General features: G+C 37.1%; 1 protein-coding gene and 1 pseudogene across 10 annotated transcripts in view; one reads left to right on the top strand and one right to left on the bottom strand.

The window, feature by feature from the left end:
* The window catches only part of DOCK3 (dedicator of cytokinesis 3), a 502,472-nt gene that overhangs the window by 38,213 nt on the left and 445,327 nt on the right, over positions 1-18,932 (top strand). The gene's annotated exons all lie outside the window — the stretch shown is intronic.
* LOC140611203 (eukaryotic initiation factor 4A-I-like) lies at positions 3,525-5,369 on the bottom strand (annotated as a pseudogene).

The following is an 18,932-nucleotide window of genomic DNA, read 5'->3' as shown; positions in this document are numbered from 1 at the left end:
TCTTCCAAAGATTTTATTTATTTGAGGGAGGGAGCAGAATGAGAGAGGGAGCATGAGTGTGGTGGGGAGGGGCAGAGGGATGACCTGAGCCAAAGGCAGACGCTTAACTGACTGAGCCACCCAGATGCCCTTAAATTTCTATCAAGAAAATTTTCTCACAAAGAAGACTCAAGTCTCAGATGGTTTGACATGTGAATTCCATGAAACATACTTTTATTTTATTTTATTTTAAAAAAGATTTTATTTATTTACGAGACAGAAAGAAAGAGGGGCAGAGGGAGAAGCAGGCTCCCTGAGGAGCAGGGAGACCAATGTGGAACTGATCCCAGGACCCAGAGATCATGACCTGAACTGAAGGCAGACGCTATAAGTATGTTTTGGCCACCCAGGTGCCCAAAACATACTTCTAGAAAGCAAAAGAGGATGAAACATTTCCTGACTCATTAGGAAGCCAGTGTAACCTTGATCTAAAACCTAACACGGATATTAAAAGAAAATTGTAGACCAGTATTCCCCTATGATTATAGATGTAAAAACCCTTAATATAAACAAATATTTAATTTATATAGCCTATATATTTTATATAATACTGGATTTGTCAATCTAATAAAAGGCACATATGAAGAACCCACATCTAACATTATGCTTACTAATGAAACATAGAATGTTCCTCTTCAAACTTTGGGAACAAAATAAGGACATCTGCCTTTACAACTTCTATTTGACATTGTTTTGGGAGCTTTGTTAGTCCCATAAATCTAGAAGGACAAGTATACTTTGAAATTGTAGTAAGTTTGGTTCCAAGACCACTGCAATAAGTGAATATCACAATGAAGTGGGTCAAATGAATTTTTTTGGTTTCCCAGTGCATGTAAAAGTTATGTTTACATTAAATTATAGTCTTTTAAGTGTACAATAGCATTATGTTTATAAAACAGTGTAATACCTTAAGTCAGAGAAAGACAAATACCATGTGATCTTACTTGTTTGTGGAATTTAAGAAACAAATGAGCAACGGGAAAAAAAAGAAAGACAAACCAAGGAGTCATAACCATATAGAATAAACTGAGTGCTACCAGAGGGGAGGTAGATGGGGGAATGGGTTAGATAGGCGATGAGGATTAAGAAGTACAGTTGTGATGACCATCAGTGTTGCTTGGAGGTGTTGAATCACTATACTGTACACCTGAAAATAGTATTAGTTACACTGCATGTTAACTAACTGGAATTGTAATAAAAACTTAAGGGATGCCTGGGTGGCTCAGTGGTTGAGTGTCTGCCTTTGGCTTAGGGTATGGCCCCAGGGCCCGAGATGGAGTCCTGCATCGGGCTTCCTATAAGAAGCTTGCTTCTTCCTCTGCCTATGTCTCTGCTTCTCTCTCTGTGTCTTTCATGGATAAAAAAATCTTTTAAAAAACACTTTAAAAGAGTATTTATAGTCCCCTCCCCCCAAATTATAAAACACTTTATTGCTAAAAAATGCTATCAGGGCACCTGGGTAGCTCACTTGGTTGAACATTTGACTCTTCATTATGGCTCAGGTCATGATCTCAGGATCATGAGATCAAACCCTGCATTGGGCTCAGTGGGGAGTCTGCTTGAGATTCACTCTCTCACTCTCTCTCCTCTTTCCCCTCCCCTTAGATAAATCTTTAAGAAAATACTGTCAAGGGGATCCCTGTGTGGCTCAGCAGTTTAGCGCCTGCCTTTGGCCCAGGACGTGATCCTGGAGTCCCGGGATCGAGTCCCACATCGGGCTCCTGGCATGGAGTCTGCTTCTCCTTCCTCCTGTGTCTGTGCCTCTCTCTCTCTATGTCTATCATAAATAAGTAAAAAAATAAATCTTTAAAAAAAAATACTGTCATCTGAGCTTTCATTAAGTTATAATATTTCTGCTAGTGGAGGGTCTTGTCTTAACAGCTGCTGACTGAGTAGGGTGGTGGTTGCTGAAAGTGGCATGGCTGTGGCAGTTTCTTTAAATAACAGTGAAGTTTGCCACATCAATTGACTTTTCTATTTACAATGATTTTCTCTGTAGCACGTGATGCTGGTTTTTTTTTTTTTAATTTTTTTTTTTTATTTATTTATGACAGTCACAGAGAGAGAGAGAGAGAGAGAGGCAGAGACACAGGCAGAGGGAGAAGCAGGCTCCATGCACCGGGAGCCCGATGTGGGATTCGATCCCGGGTCTCCAGGATCGCGCCCTGGGCCAAAGGCAGGCGCCAAACCGCTGCGCCACCCAGGGATCCCACGTGATGCTGTTTGATAGCATTTTAACCACAGTAGAACTTCCAAAATTGGGGTTAGTCCTTTTTTTTTAAAAAAATTATTTATTTATTTATTTATTTATGATAGTCACACAGAGAGAGAGAGAGAGAGGCAGAGACATAGGGAGAGGGAGAAGCAGGCTCCATGCACTGGGAGCCCGACGTGGGATTCAATCCCGGGTCTCCAGGATCGCGCCCTGGGTCAAAGGCAGGCAACAAACCGCTGCGCCACCCAGGGATCCCGGGGTTAGTCCTTTTAAGTCTGCTGCTGCTTTATCAATTAAGTTGATGTAATATTCTAAATCCTTTGTTGTCATTTTAGCAGTCTTAACAGCATTGTCACCATGAATAGATTCCACTATTTATTTACTAATTAATTAATTAATTCACGAGAGAGACAGAGAGAGGGAGGCAGAGACATAGGCAGTGAGAGAAGCAGGCTCCCTGCAAGGAGCCCGATGTGGGACTCGATCTGGGACCCTGGGATCATGCCCTGAGCAGAAAGCAGACACTCAACTGCTGAGCCACCCAGGCATCCCGAGTAGATTCCATCTTAAGAAACCAGTTTCTTGGGACACCTGGGTGGCTCAGCGGTTGAGCATCTGCCTTTGGCCCAGGGCGTGATCCTGGAGTTCCAGGATCGAGTCCCATATTGGGCTTCCTGCATGGAGCCTGCTCTCCCTCTGCCCCACCCCCATGTCTTTCGTGAATAAATAAATAAAATCTTAAAAAAAAAGTTTCTTTGTTCACCCATAAGAAGTAACCCCTTATCTGTTCAAGTTTTATCATGAGATTATAGCAATTCAATCACATCTTCAGGCTCTACTACTATTTTTGGTTCTCTTCTTGTTTATACCACATCTTTTGTTACTTTCTCCATGAAAATAATGAATCCTTCAAAGTCACCCATGAGGATTGGAATCAGCTGCTTCCAAACTCTTTGTTGATATTTTGACCTCTTCCTTTGAATTACAAAAGTTCTTAATGGCATCTAGAATTGTGAATCCTTTCCAGAAGGTTTTCAATTTGCTGTGTCCAGAAAAAGGAATCACTATCACTAAAGAAGATCTTTCTTTCTTTCTTTCTTTCTTTCTTTCTTTCTTTCTTTCTTTCTTTCTTTCTTTCTTTCTTTCTTTCTTTCTTTCTTTCTTTCTTTCTTTCTTTCTTTCTTTCTTTCCCTCCCTCCCTCCCTCCCTCCCTCCCTCCCTCCCTCCCTTCCTTCCTTCCTTCCTTCCTTCCTTCCAACGTGACACTTATTCAAAGAAAAAAAAATGACACATCTATCCCTTGGCTCCCTTCCCTCCCCTTCCTTGTTGTCTTCAGCCCCCCATGGACTGAACCCTGGGTAGGGCTAGGTAGCAGGATAGCTCCAGGGTCAGCAACACTGAAGGGCATCTCCTCAGTGGAGGTATTGTAGATAGTCTTGATATCTTGAACAAGGAATCTCCTTGTCTTCTTTTATCACCATGTTAATAGTCACACGCTTTTTTTTTTTTTTTTTAATAGTCACACTCTTAAGGCAGAATTGTCCACTTCGACCAATTCTGTGGATATAGTTTTCCCTGTTGGTGGGAAGGTCATAGTTAAAGACTAAAGAAACTGGGATCCCTGGGTGGCGCAGCGGTTTGGCGCCTGCCTTTGGCCCAGGGCGCGGTCCTGGAGACCTGGGATCGAATCCCACGTCGGGCTCCCGGTGCATGGAGCCTGCTTCTCCCTCTGCCTGTGTCTCTGCCTCTCTCTCTCACTGTGTGCCTATCATAAATAAATAAAAGTTTAAAAAAAAAAAACTATAAAAAAAAAATAAAAAAAGACTAAAGAAACTGCTGCACATCAATGCCTCTGGCCAGCAAATCAATACTCTGCTAGAGCCAGAGTATTGTGATAACATCTCTTTCCTTTTGGTCCATATCTCTGTGCATGGCAAACATAATGAAGTCTTCGGGATGCATCTTTTCAGTGAGCTAATCAGACTTCCTTTGGGTGTTGATGAATATGACTGCCTGCAAGATGGTTAGGGTTTCATACAAGTCACACAGTGTATTCAGCCTCCACCCTTCTTGTTCTACATTCATATAGAACTGGCGGGTACCTTCCAGGGTCAACTCTTGTTTCTTGACCAGAATCCAGATGGGATATCTCATGAACTTCTTGGTCGCCTCAAGCATGTTGGAAGGTATTGTAGCTCACAGCACAACCCCTTGGGTATTGCTATTGAGCTTTTGGAATATGTCATAGATTTGGTCCTTGAATCTGTAGCTTAACACTTCATCAGCTTGACTAGTACAAACATCTTGAAGTATTTGGGATATAGGTATCTCTGGTTAAGCATATCAAATACATGACCTGGGGTACCCATGGTGATATGCGGAGCTTCCATCTGAAGTTTCTGCACCTCAGCATGTACATTGGTTCCCTGAATGCAGGCATGGCAAGAGGCACCCATGTAATCTCCTAATGCCATGACTACCTTCTGTATCTGCTGAGCCAACTCTCTAGTAGGTGCCAGGACCAAAGCCTATGTAGCCTGTTAGATCCAGTTCAGTCTCTTACACAATTAATATAGCAAAAGTGGCTGTTTTTTCAGTCCCAGATTGGGCTTGAGCAATTGCATCATAACCTTGATACAAAGAATGGCTTGCTGCTGGATGGCAGAAGGCTTCTCAAAACCGTAGGCATAGATGCCATGGAAAAGGGACTCAGAGAGGTTCATGTCATCTAGCTGTCAACAAGCTCATTCCAGTTACTCTCAGTGACACCTTTGGGCTCTGTCCCATTGGGGCCATTGTGTCTGGATCAGGAATTTTGACATGGCAGACAGACATGATTCTTAGAAACTAGACAAAATTTATTTCTTAAATAATAAGACTTGACAGTTGAAATTACCTCACAAACCATGGGCTGAAATGGATGTTGTGTTAGCGTTATATTAACAGGCATGAAAACAATATTAATCTTGTTGTACATCTCCATTAGAGTTCTTGGGTGACCAGGTGCAGTGTCACCAAGCAGTAATATTTTGAAAGGAACCTTTTTCTGAATGGTAGGTCTTAACAGTGGCCTTAAATAATCAGTAAACCGTGTTGTAAACTGCTGTGCTGTCATTTAGGCTTTGCTATTTCATTTATAGAGCATAGGCAGAGTAGATTTAGCATAATTCTTAAGGGCCCTAGAATTTTCATAATTTAAGTGAGCATTGGCTTCACCTTAAGGTCACCAACTGCATTAGCTCCCAACGAGAGAATTAGCCTATCCTTTGAAGCTTTGAAGCCAGGCATTGACTTCCCTCTAGCTACAAAAGTTTTAGATGGCGTCTTCCAATATAAGGCTGCTTTGTTTACATATAAATTCTATTGTTTAGTTTAGCCACCTTCATTACTTATCTTAGCTAGATCTTCTGGATAACTTACTGCGGCTTCTACATCAGTCATTCTTGTTTCTCCTTGTACTTCTGTGTTAGGGAGATGGCTTCTTTCCTTAAACCTCATGAATCAACCTCTGCTAGCTTCACACTTTTCTTCTGCAGCTTCCTCATCCCTCCCAGCCTTTGAAGAGAGTAAGGACCTTGCTCTGGATTAGGTTTTGGCTTTAAAGAATGTTGAGGCTGGTTTGATCTCTTATCCAGCATATATCATCCATATCAGCAATAAGACTGCTTTGCTTTTTTATAATTTGTGTGTTCACTGAAGTGATACTTAAAATTTCCTTCAAGAACATTTCCTTTGCATTCACAACTTGGCTAAGTATTTGGTGCAAGAGGCCTAGCTTTTGGCCTACTGGCTTTCAGCATGCCTTCATCACTAAGCTGAATCATTTCTAGCTTTTGATTTTGAAGTGAGAGACATGTATGTTTTCCTTTCAGGTGAATACTCCATGGTAGGACTAATAATTGTCCTCATTTCAATATTTTTGTGTCTCAGGGAATAGAGAGGCCTGAGGAGAGGGAAAGAGGGGAATGGCTGATTGGTAGAGCAGTCAGAACATGCACACACACAACATTTATTGATAAAGTTTACCTCTTTTATGGGCACAGTTCATGGCACCCAAAACTGTTGCAGTAGTAACATCAGAGATCACTGATCACAATAATAATTATGAAAAAGTTTAAAATATTTCAAGAATTACCAAGATGTGACATAGAGACTTGAATTGAGCTAACACTGTGGAAAAAATGGCACTGTCAGTCTTGATTGAGGCAAGATTGTCGTAGACCTTCAATTGTAAAAATGCAAAATCTGTGAAGCATTATAAGGCAAAGTGCAATAAAATGAAGTATGCCTATAGCAAACATGAATATTGGAAATAAAGAGGTAGAACACTCAAACTTATAGATCACTGTGATTATGTACATAGAAAATTGTAAAGAATCTGAAAAGAGATTACTGGAATTAATTATGGAGTTTGGCAGCGTGTCAGAATAAGGCCGATATATGTAAGATCAGTTATATATTTTTGTTTTTCTAATGAACAGTTTGTGAAATTATAGAACATCTTTACAATAATAGCAAAAACATTGAATACTGAGGAATAAATACAACAAAATTTGTAGGATATGTAAGAGCTCTGTTTTGAAAATAACAAAACATTGCTGAGAACTGAAAGTAAGTTGAAAGATAACATGTTTATGGATTGGAGGACTCCATATTATTATTCCAATCAGTATCTAACAGACTTTTTGCATAATTTGACAAGCTAAAATTTATATATATATAAATATATATACAGAATAGTCAAAACAATTTTTAAAAAGAATAGTGTTGGAGAGTGTATGGGATCTGACTTCATGTCTTCTTTTGAAGCGACAATAAGCAAGGCATTATGGTATTGGTGCAAAGATAGACATTTAGATTAGTGGAATGCAATAGAATCCATATATACATAACTAGTTTATGTGTATATGGATTTATTTATGTACACATGGATTTATGTATATGGAGATTTTTGGCAAAGAGACCATGTAATTCAGTGAATAATGAATGAACAATCTTTTAATCATATAGTACTAGAAGAACTTGATATTCATGGAAAAATTAGTCTTGACTTCTAGTCCACACCGTATACAAAAACGAATTTGAAATGATTCATAGACTGAAAAATTCCTTTTTTTGCATTTCTGAGTCACTTTATTTTATATGTGTTTCCTTTTTAAATAAAGCATGTGGTTGGGTCTTGCTGTGTGTATCAAACTGAAAATGTTTGTCTTTTAATGGATGAATAAAGCCCATTCACATTTATAGAGAAGACTTAATTTTGGTCTTGACCCTGCCCTACTTTTTAAAATAATTGCTATGTGATTTATATTTGTTATCTTTGTTATAGTGTGATGTTCTCTATATCTTTTTGTGCCTTTTTTCAATCTTGTAGATATTTAGCAACACTTATGTTTTTACCCAAGCTATACTTTTTTTCAATGCACTTAATGTCCTATATTACTATATAGTTAGCCATTTTCCGGTGTTATCCTTTATCTCTCACCTATTATACAATGAGCAGTAAGCTAATTTCACTTTTGTTCCTTTTCCTCCTTTCTTTAATATTTAGTTGCATTATTTATATGTCATCAAAATATATAACATTTATATATTATTTTTGCCCTCACCTCTATATTTTGTTAGATCTATAATTAAGTATATCAGATTTATAGTCATTTCCTTTATAATTCTTTCTCCAGTCATCTTTTGGTTGGACGAGTCTCATTCTTTAATAGTTTGCTCAAGAAGGGGACATGGGTATATAGAATTCCCTGAATTCTTGAATTCAAAATTTAAAAAAATGTGTTGGTACTTGAAAGACAGTTTGATTTGATAGTCCTTCATTCATACTTTCTTTCCTATGGTTTCTTGAAAATGCTGCTTGTTGCCTTGTTTTTGAGAATTCTGATATCAGTATAGTTTTCTTGTCTTCCTAATTGATTTTTTAAAAAGATTTTATTTATTTATTCATGAGAGACACAGAGGGAGAGAGAGAGAGAGGCAGAGAGACAGGCAGAGGGAGAAGCAGGCTCCATGCAGGGAGCCCAACGCGGGACTCCATCCCCTGTCACCAGGATCATGCCCTGGGCTGAAGGCGGCGCTAAACCACTGAGCCACCTCGGCTGCCCTGATTTGTTTGTTTTTGATGTCTTTTCCTTTTTGGTTTATAGAGTTTGGGAGGATGTGTTGTGATTTGGATTTATGTAACTGCCAATACGTTGACTACCCTAGAACTAAAAAATGGAAGCCAAATGACCGTCTTGAAGGTTTTATAAATCTCAAAATAGTATAAGCAGCAGTAATTACTGTGTAGTTGCTACTGCTGTGTAGCAAATTTTTTTTTTAAGATTTTTATTTATTTATTCATGGAAGACACGGAGAGAGAGAGAGAGAGAGAGAGACAGAGAGAGACAGAGACACAGGCAGAGGGAGAAGCAGGCTCCATGCAGGGAGCCTGATGTGGGACTCAAATCCCAGGACTCCAGCATCACGCCCTGGGCCGAAGGCAGACGCTAAACCGTGTGTAGCAAATTTTTAATATAAAAGCATCCAGATTTCAGTGGTGTTTAGTTGGTTATCCTTCTGCATTGTTGTCATTTGAAAACTGCTTACTGTTCTGACTATAGTCTCTTGATTTCACACTTGATCTTGGCCAAAAGGCCGAGAAGTGATCACTTTTGATTTCACAGTATGCCCTTTAACTCTTCTATGTAATGGGATCCTGTACTTTTTTTTTTCTTTGATCCTATTCTTATCTTTCCCAAATAATATAAAAATATTTTCAAGTTATATATCTGATAAGAGGGTAATACCTAAAATGTGTAGAGAACTCATATAACTCAATAAAAAAAAAATCTGATTTAAAAATGGATAGAGGGCTAGGGTGCCTGGGTGGTTCAGGTGATTAAATGCCTGCCTTCAGCTTAGGTTATGATATTGGGGTCCTGGGGTCAAGCCCTGCACTGGGCTCCCTGCTCAGTGGGGAGTCTGCTTCTCCCTCTCCCTCTACTGCTCTTTCTGCTTTTACTCACTCTCTGTCAAATAAATACATAAATATAAACATACATACAGTCTTTAAAAAAAAAGGTGAGAGGAACTGAATAGATATTTTCCAGAGAAGTTCTACGAATAACCAAGAGGTACATGAAAAAGTACTCAACATCACTAATTATCAGAGAAATGCAAATCAAAAGTACAATGAAATATCACCTCATACCTGTTAGAATGGTCATTATAGGGGTGCCTGGTTGGCTCAGTCATTGCAGCATGTCCCTTCATCCTAGGGTTGTGAGTTCAGGTTCCATGTTGAGTGTAGATATTACTTAAAAACTTAATAAAATCTTAAAAAATGATCATTATCAGAAAGACAAGGGATAAGTGTTGATGAGGATGTGGAGAAAAGGGAACTCTGGTGCACTATTAGTAGGAATGTAAATTGATGCAGCCACTATGGAAAATAGTGTGGAGGGTCTTCAAAAATTGAAAATAAAACTACCAAGTGATCCAGCAATTCCACTTATGGGATATACATGGAGGAAATGAAATCAGTATTGACAATGAGATACCTTCATCCCCAAGTTCATTACAGCATTATTTATAATAGCCAAGACATGGAAACAACCAAAGTTTCCATCAGCAAATGAATGGATTAAAAAAATGTGGTGTTATATGTACAATGGAATATTATTCAGCTATAAAAAAGAAGGAAATCTTATCATTTGCTACATGGTTGGACCTTGAGGGCATTCTGCTATGTGAAATAAGTCATGCAGATAAAGAAGAATACTGTGTGATAGTGGAAAAGAAAAAACAGGTTCATAGAAACAGAACACATTGGAGGTTGCTAGAGGCAGGGATGGAGACTGAGGAAAATGGGTGAGGATAGTCAAAAGATACAAACTTCGTGTTATAAGAAAAATAAATTCTGGGGATATAATGGACAGTGTGGTGACTAGTTAACAGTACTGTGTTGTATATTTGAAAGTTGCTAAGAGTAAATCTTAAAAGTTCTTAGTATTAGAAAAAATAATTGTAACTGTTAGATGATGGATAGTCACTGAACTTATTGCAGTAATAATTTTCTATATATATATGGGTAAAGAATAATGGATAGAAGTATAAATAGTAAAATGGGACTAGGAAAACAATACAGGAAATCAATGAGAATGAAAGCTTATATATTGAAGAGAGAGGGACACTAAGCTGACAGGCTGATTTAGAAAAAAGAATAGAGATACCAGTTACCAATATGAAGAACAAAAGAGAGTGTATCACTATAGATCCCATAAACATTAAAAGGATAAAAAGGGAATATTATACATTTTATGCCTATGAACTTTGCAACCTAGGTGAAATGGAAAATTCTTGGAAATAGACAAATTAACAAAAGTTATTCAAGGAATAATAGGAAACTATAATAGCCCTATATCCGCTAAAGAAATGGAATTTGTAACTAAAAGCTGTTCCACAAAGAAAACTCCAGGCCCAGATGGTTTCACTGACAAATATAGCATTTTATTTTATTTTTTATTATTTTTTATTTTTTTAAAGATTTTATTTATTCATGAGACACACACACACACACACACACACAGACAGAGGGAGAAGCAGGCTCTGTGTAGGGAGCCTAATGTGGGACTCGATCCCGGGTCCCCAGAATCACAACCTGGGCCTAAGTCCGTGCTAAACTGCTGAGCCACCCGGGCTGCCCCCAAATTTAACATTTTAGGTAGAAATGATACCAACCCTAAACAAACTGTTTCAGAAAATAGAGAAGAGAACCGTTCCCAATTATTTATTATTTATTTGATATTACCCTGATACCATAATCAGACAGACATATTGCAAGACAACTACAGACCAAAATTCATAAACATTGGCTCAAAAATCTTTACTATATTTTTAGCAAACTGAATGCAAAGGTACATGAAAATGATAATACACCATGAACATTTGGGGTTTATCCTGGGAATATTAAGATTGGTTTAACATTAGAAAATCAGTTTAATCTGCTTACTAGGATCCATAAGAAATGCAAAACATTTGACATATATAACTTAAATAATTCATAACATAATTTGATTCATAAGTGCAAAAACATTTGACAAAATTAAACACCCATTCATGATAAAAACTCTCAGCAAACTGAGAATAAAAGATAGTTTTGCAGCTGATTAAAGGGCATCTACAAAAATTTAAATGGAAAGACAATGAACATATAAAAACTATCTTGAAGAAGAGTAATATTATACGATTTACAATACCTGATTTCAAGACTGACCTATATCAAGCTACTATAAGTAAGACAGTATAGTATTGGCATAACTATTGACATATAGATCAATTAAATTGGATAGAATCCAGAAGTAGACAGCTGATGAATCACTAAATTCTACCTCTGAAACTAAAAAGAAAAAAAAGAAGTAGACTCATACTTAATGCTCAGTGATTTTGACAGATATGCTAAAGCAGGTCAGCAGGAGAATGGACAGTCTTTTCAACAAAGGGTGTGGGAAAAGCTGGATTTCTGTATGAAAAATAACCTCAATATTTTTCTTTCCTTTTTTCCCCCCCTTTTTAACGATTTTTATCATCCATTCATGAGAGACTGAGAGAGAGGCAAAGGCATAGGTAGAGGGAGAAGCAGGCTCCCCATAGGGAGCCCGATGATGCAGTGAAGAAAGCTAAAAGGCAGTCATACATAGTCTTGAAGAAATTATTTGCAAACCATTTATATGGGAGATGATTTGTAATCTCAAAACTCGCAGTAATAATGCAACAAAAGAATGGGCAAAAGACTTTAAAAGACTAACAGTCTTTACAAAAGAAGACATACCAGTGGTCAATGAACTGAGCTATTGGCTCCAACTTGTCCCACGTCTTCATCACCCAGTCATCAGTTTGGCATTGGTTGAGTCAACAAAGTGTGAGGTATCCATAGGATAAAGTACTGTTTAACAGTTCAAAGGAACGAACTATTGATACATGCAACAACTTGAGTGAGTTTGAGGGGGCTTATGCTGAATCAAGAAGTCAATCAAATGGTTATATGCTATATGATTAGATTTTTATGGCATTCTCAAAAAGACAAAACTATAGTGATGGAAGACACATAAGCAGTTGCCATGGGTAGAGATGGAAGGAGTGACTTGAAAGAGATATCATAAGGGGATTTTTCTGGGGTGATGGAACTATTCTGAATATAACATAGTAACATAAATCTATGCATGTGCTAAGAGTCATAGAATCATACACTGGGAAAGAAAAAGTTTCAACTTATAATTAAAAAAATTAATGTAAGTCTAAGATTTACCAGTGTTGTGCATAGCTCTAATATATTGTACTTCATTAATCCTTACTTCTGTCAGTTCTTACGTGTTTTTTTTTCCTTCTCTTTTGTTACTAAGAACAGTGCTGCTTTGAACCTTCTGTGTTGCTTCCTGGCATACATGTTTATTTTTCTTAGGATATGTGATTAGGAGAGGAATTGCTGAATTGTAGCATATGCATAGTCCAATCTGAGAAGACAATGCCAGAAATTGTTTCCCAAGTGCTTTCAGTTAACATTTTCTTCTACAGCTATAAATCTTTTGCATGTCTGAAGAGGTCTTCATTTTATTGTAACTCTTCAGCTAGGTATAGAATGCTAGGTTAGAAATTCTTGGGATGCCTGGGTGGCTTAGTGGTTGAGCGTCTGCCTTCAGCTTGGGGTGTGATCCCAGGGTTCTGGGATCGTCCCCTGCATCCAGCTCCCCTCTGGAAGCCTGCTTCTCCCTCTATCTATGTCTCTGTCTCTGTCTCTCTCTCTCTCTCTGTGTCTCTCATGAATGAGTGAATAAAGTCTTTAAAAAAAAAACTATTCAGATATTCTTTTCCTTCATCATTTTTAAGGCATTGTCCATTGTCTTCTGGTGTGAAGTGTTAGTATTAAGCCTGTGGCTCTGAATCTTTTGGATATGATCTGTTTTTCATATTTGGAAGCTTATTAATAGAACCATAATTCTGCTGCCAGGGTTCTGAGATTTCACAGTATATTCTTTAGGGTGGGTTTATTTTTGTCCAACATGTTGGGTCCTTGGGGGCCGTTTTGATTAGCTCTAAATTAATAGCATGAGAATGCCCAGAGGTAAAAAGCCTAGGATACCAGAATTCTGAGAGTTTAGGGTTAGAAGGGGGCTGGAGTTTTTTCCTGTGTATGTTCATATAATCTATTTTTTTGTAAAGTTTTTTTTTTTAATTTTTATTTATTTATGATAGTCAGAGAGAGAGAGAGAGAGAGAGAGAGAGAGGGAGAGGCAGAGACATAGGCAGAGGGAGAAGCAGGCTCCATGCACCAGGAGCCCGACATGGGATTCCCGGGTCTCCAGGATCGCGCCCTGGGCCAAAGGCAGGCGCTAAACCTCTGCGCCACCCAGAGATCCCTCTTCTATTTTTTTGTACTCATCTCGACTCTTAGATGAGCCTGGTGTCAGCCAATATAGAGTAAAAGTCCATTTACTCTTTTGGAGAATAAACTTTCCAGTGGAGGAAAGGGAACACATTGAGATGTGGATTGAAGGAGGTGAATCTAATGATTTAAATGTCTAGAAATTTTAAATCCATCTTTTCTTATTTTAGCTTCTCCCTTGAACACCTTCCTCCCTACCGCCTTCCCACCACTTCCGTAGTTACCTGTTATTGCCAATTCTTGAGCTTGTTAAGGATTTTGAGGTGTAAATTGGGTTGATTCTTTTTACTATTGGTATGGGTTTGGTTTTCTCAGACTTGCCCATCTGTTTTTCAGCTTTCAAAATTATTTAGGTTTTGTTTCCTTTCCCATTTTCTTCATCCTATGGGTTACAAGACTAAAAATAATTTTTTCCTTAACTATGGTTTTAGATTTTAGGAGGGAGTGAAATTGGATGCTTGCATTTGGCTAGCTTCCTTTGCAACTTAAATTTAAAAATTTTATGGCTCAAGTATTTGTTGGAGCAGAAGGAAATGATGGTTTTTAAACCTTCATATCCTAACAAACCTGGTAAATCATCAAGTAATTAATTCTTAGGTATTGGGATACCAATATCAGAGGAGTATATAGTTTGAAGAGGTTTTTCCCATAAAGAACCAGAAGTCCTATTCTCTTGAATGCTTGACCCAGGAATTTAAGATTGAGTGCTATATTTTTGCAAGATTTTTAGAAATCAATTAACTTTTTCATAGATATCAGTGAACTTAGATGCATATTTCTCAAAGAGTGGCCATAGCTTTGATCAAATTCTCAATTAAGTTTCTCTGCTTGAGGCATGAAGTTACGTATTAAAGTGAAGTGATTTATGGATTTTATTCTGTTTTCTTCTGTCATAGGTAAAGATTAGATCCACCCTTTGAATCCCAGCATTTTGTCAGTGTTGGCCTTTATGCAGTCAGTTACAGTGAGGAACTGTTTGCAAATCATAATAGAAAATTGTAGGGTGTTTTTTCTGCCTTAAATAAAGTATCGCTTTATTTTTATTAACTTGTTTTCAGTTTGTCTGCTGTGTCTAATGAGCCTGGTTTGTATTAATTTTCTAGGTTTGTGATTTTGCATCTGTAGCCTTAAACTATTATATTTCAGATCTCGGTTTATGATTGCAAATATTTTTAAAATCATATTTTTTTTGTACTTCCAGGCAGAAACAGTTCTTTATAATTATGCTACTGCATAGTGACAGTTTTCCAGCTAAATAAACAGCACATTGAGATTGTGTGCTATGATTATTATGCTAACTTTTGGAGTTATGTTCTTTCACTTGAGGTTTTTGGCATTTTATTTAGATTTAGATACAGTATACTTTTAAGTATCTCTAGTTCATTAATTTTCTCAAATATTAATCTCTTGTAGCTTTTTGTATCATCTTGCTGTTTTGTTTTTCTCATTGACCTATAGTGGGGAATGGTGTAACTGTCCTTAGGCAGAATGGATATATACCAGTGAATTGGATTAATAAATTAACTTTTTTTAAGGTAGAGCCAATTTACTAATGTATCTTTTCCTTCTTGTTTATTTTATTTTTAGGTCAGCTGTCATTTTGTTGGCCCTCCATTCCCACCTGTCCTTTTCACATTAGTGATTGTCTTTTGTATTGTTCCTTCAAACTTTTCTACTTTAAAAGAATTGAACAACCCATTCTATAGCACTTCATTTTATTTCCTATCTTAGCATGTACTCGACACTGTACCATATGTTTTTGACTTTTAAATAATTTTTAAAAAGATTTTTAAATTTATTCATTCATGATAGACACACACACACACACACACACACACACGGGGGGGTGGGGGTGGGTGGGGCAGAGACACAGGCAGAGGGAGAAGCAGGCCCCATGCTGGGAGCCTGACATGGGACTCAATCCCCGGACTCCAGGATCATGCCCTGGGCCAAAGGCAGGTGCTAAGCCACTGAGCCACCTAGGGGTCCCCATAATTTTTATTTTTTTAAATAATCGGTTTATTCCCAGAATGTTTTAGCTCCACAGGTGCAAAGGTTTTGTATCATTGGGTTACTGCTATATCTCCAGAGCCTGCAGTAGTCCCAAGTATAATAAATACTTACTGAATGGATCTCTACCCATTCATATGCTTTTCTTCTTCAAAAGAAGTATGAAGAGAAAGGTCTTGATTACTACACAGTACTGGATTTGAATCCTGGTTTGACTTCTTACTAGTTTTGTGACCTGAGGTTGGCTAATTGAACAACTTGTTATCTTTTTCTTTCTCTATAAGACTTGGCAACTAAACCTGTTGGATTTAACTTGAGCTATTCCAGTTAACCTTGACTGCCTAAAAAAAAAAAAAAAAAAAACTATCAAATTCCGATTGACATGCAGTAAGTTGCCCCTATTTAAAGTGTACAATTTGGTAAGTTTTGACACACGTATTCACCCTTGAATCCATCACTATAATCACCTCCAAAAGTTTCTTTGGTCCCATCCTTGCATCCCTTCTTGCCTCTTTTCTTATCTTCAAACAATTACTGATCTGCTTTTTTGTCACTCTACATTAGTTTGCATTTTATATAAATCAGTCATACTGCATGTACTTTTCTTTTGCCTGCTTCTTTTCATTTAGCTTAATTATTTTGAGATTTACCTGTGCTGTTGCATGTATTAATAGTTTATTTCTTGCTGAATAGTAACCCATTATATGGACATACCACAGTTGTTTATCCATCAATAGTTTATTTCTTGCTGAATAGTAACCCATTGTATGGACATACCACAGTTGTTTATCCATCAATAGTTTATTTCTTGCTGAATAGAATCCTATTGTATGGACATACCATCCATGATGGATATGTGTATTGTTTCCACCTTTTTGTTGTAACAGGTAAAGCAACAATGAACACCCATGTATAGGTCTTTGAATGGTTGTATTTTTCCTTTCCTCGTGAGGAAATACCTAGGATTGGAAAGATTGGATTATGTGGTAAATATGGTTTAACTTTTTTTTCCCCAAAATGATAGTTATTAATTTATAATCCCACCAGCAGTACATGAGAATTCTAGTTCTTCCACATCCTTGCCAGTATGGTCAGTCTTTTTAATGCTTGCCATCTGTAGGTATGTAATGGTATCTCACTGTGTCTTTAATTTGCATTTACCTAGTGACTGATGATGTTGGGCATCCTTTAATGTTCTTTGGAGTGAATGTTCATATCTTTTTGCCCATTTAAAAATCAGGCTGTTTTCTTGTTTTGGGGCTTTTTTTGTTGTCACTGTTTTTGAAGTTTTAGAATTGTTTATTTTAGCCATGCTTTCCATGATCTTAAAATTTCATGCCCCATATCTGGGTTCTTCTTTTTACCATAATAGCTTTTAAAAATTATGGTAAACTATACATAACATAAACTTTACCATTTTAACCATTCTTTTTCTTTTGTAAAATTTTATTTAAATTAACAGATAGTGTGTTATTAGTTTCAGAGGTAGAGTTCAGTGATTCATCATCTGTATTTAAAATCCAGTGCTCATTACATCATGTGCCCTCCTTAATGCCCATCACCTGGTTACCCCATATCCCCCAGCTACCTCCCCTCCAGCAACCCTCAGTTTGTTTCCTAAAGTTAAGAAACTATAGTTTGTCTCCCTCTCTGATTTCATTTCATTTTATTTTTCCTTCCCTTCTGCTTTGATCCTGATTTCTTTCTTAAATTCCACATGTGAGTGAAGTCATATGATAATTGTGTTTCTCTAATTGATTTTGCTTAGCATGATACTCTCCAATTATATCCATGCCGTTGAAAATGGTAAGATTTCTTTTTCTGATGGCTGAGTAATATTCCATTTGTGTGTGTGTGTGTGTGTGTGTGTGTATAATTTTATCTATTTTATCTATTCATTTGTTGATGGACATCTGGCTCTTTCCATAGTTTGGCTATTGTGGACATTATTGCTATAAACATTGGGTACATGTGTCCCTTTGGGAGCACTACATTTGTATCCTTTGGGTAAATACCTAGTAGTGCAATTGCTGGGTCATAGAGTAGCTCTATTTTTAGCTTTTTGAGGAACCTCCATTCTGTTTTCTATTTTTTGAGTATATTTGCAGTGTGATATAATCATTACCATTGTCTATTTCCAGAACTTTTCATAATCCTAAACAAAACCTGAACTCATCAGATTGTAACTCCTCATTCCACTCTCCCTCAGTCTAGATATTTTATAAGTGGAATCATGTAACATTTGTCCTTTTGTGTTTGGCTTATTTCACTTAGCATAGAAGTTCATCCACTTGTATCATGTAATAGTACTTAATTACTTTTTATGGTCCACAGTATTTCTGTGTGTGTGTGTGTTTGTGTGTGTCTGTATGACACTTTGTTTAGTAATCTATTGAAGGGTACTTAGATTGTTTCCATCTTTTGTCTGCTGTGAATAATGCTGCTGTGAACATTGATGTACAACTATCTGAGTCCCTGTTTTCAGTTTTTTTTGGTATATATGTAGGAGTGAAATTCTTGGATCATACGGTAATTCTATGTTTAACTTTTTGAGGAACCACCAAACTGTTTCTCATAGCACCTGAACCATTTTATGTTCTCACCAGCAATGCACAAGGATTCCAGTTTCTCCACATCCTTGCCAACACTTACTATATTCCATTTTTTAAAAGAAAAAAGCAGCCATCCTAGTGGGTGTAAAGTGGTATCTTGCAGGTTACATTTGTATTTTCCTAATGACTAATGATGTTGAACATATTTTCATGTGCTTATGGCCATTTGTGAAATGTCTGTTAAAGTATTTTGCCTGTTTTTGAGTTGGATATATTTTTAATTTTAATTTTAATTTTAATTTTTTTGAGTTGTAGGACTTATATATTCTGTGTATTAAAGACATGATTTACAGATATTTTATACCATTCTATGGACTGTCATTTATCTCTCCTAACAGTGTCCCTTGATGGACAAAAACTTTAAATTCTGATGAAGTCCAGTTTATTTATTTTCTTTGGTTGGATCTTTTGGTGTTATATCTGAGAAATCATTGCCAAATCTATTGTCACAAATATTTTGCCTCTGTGTTTTCTTCTTTGAGTTTGATCGTTTTAGCTCTTATGTTTTGGTCTTTGGTCCATTTTGAGTTAATTTTTGTATATGGTATACAAAAGGTTAGGATCCAACTTAATTTTTTTGCATGTGGATATTCTTTTCCTGAAGAGTCTTTTTTCCATTTGATGGTCT

Source organism: Canis lupus, chromosome 19 (assembly GCF_048164855.1).
Source record: "Canis lupus baileyi chromosome 19, mCanLup2.hap1, whole genome shotgun sequence".
NCBI classification, from domain to species: domain Eukaryota; kingdom Metazoa; phylum Chordata; class Mammalia; order Carnivora; family Canidae; genus Canis; species Canis lupus.
Note: the sequence above shows the minus strand (reverse complement) of the source record. Positions and strands in the feature narration are given on the sequence as shown.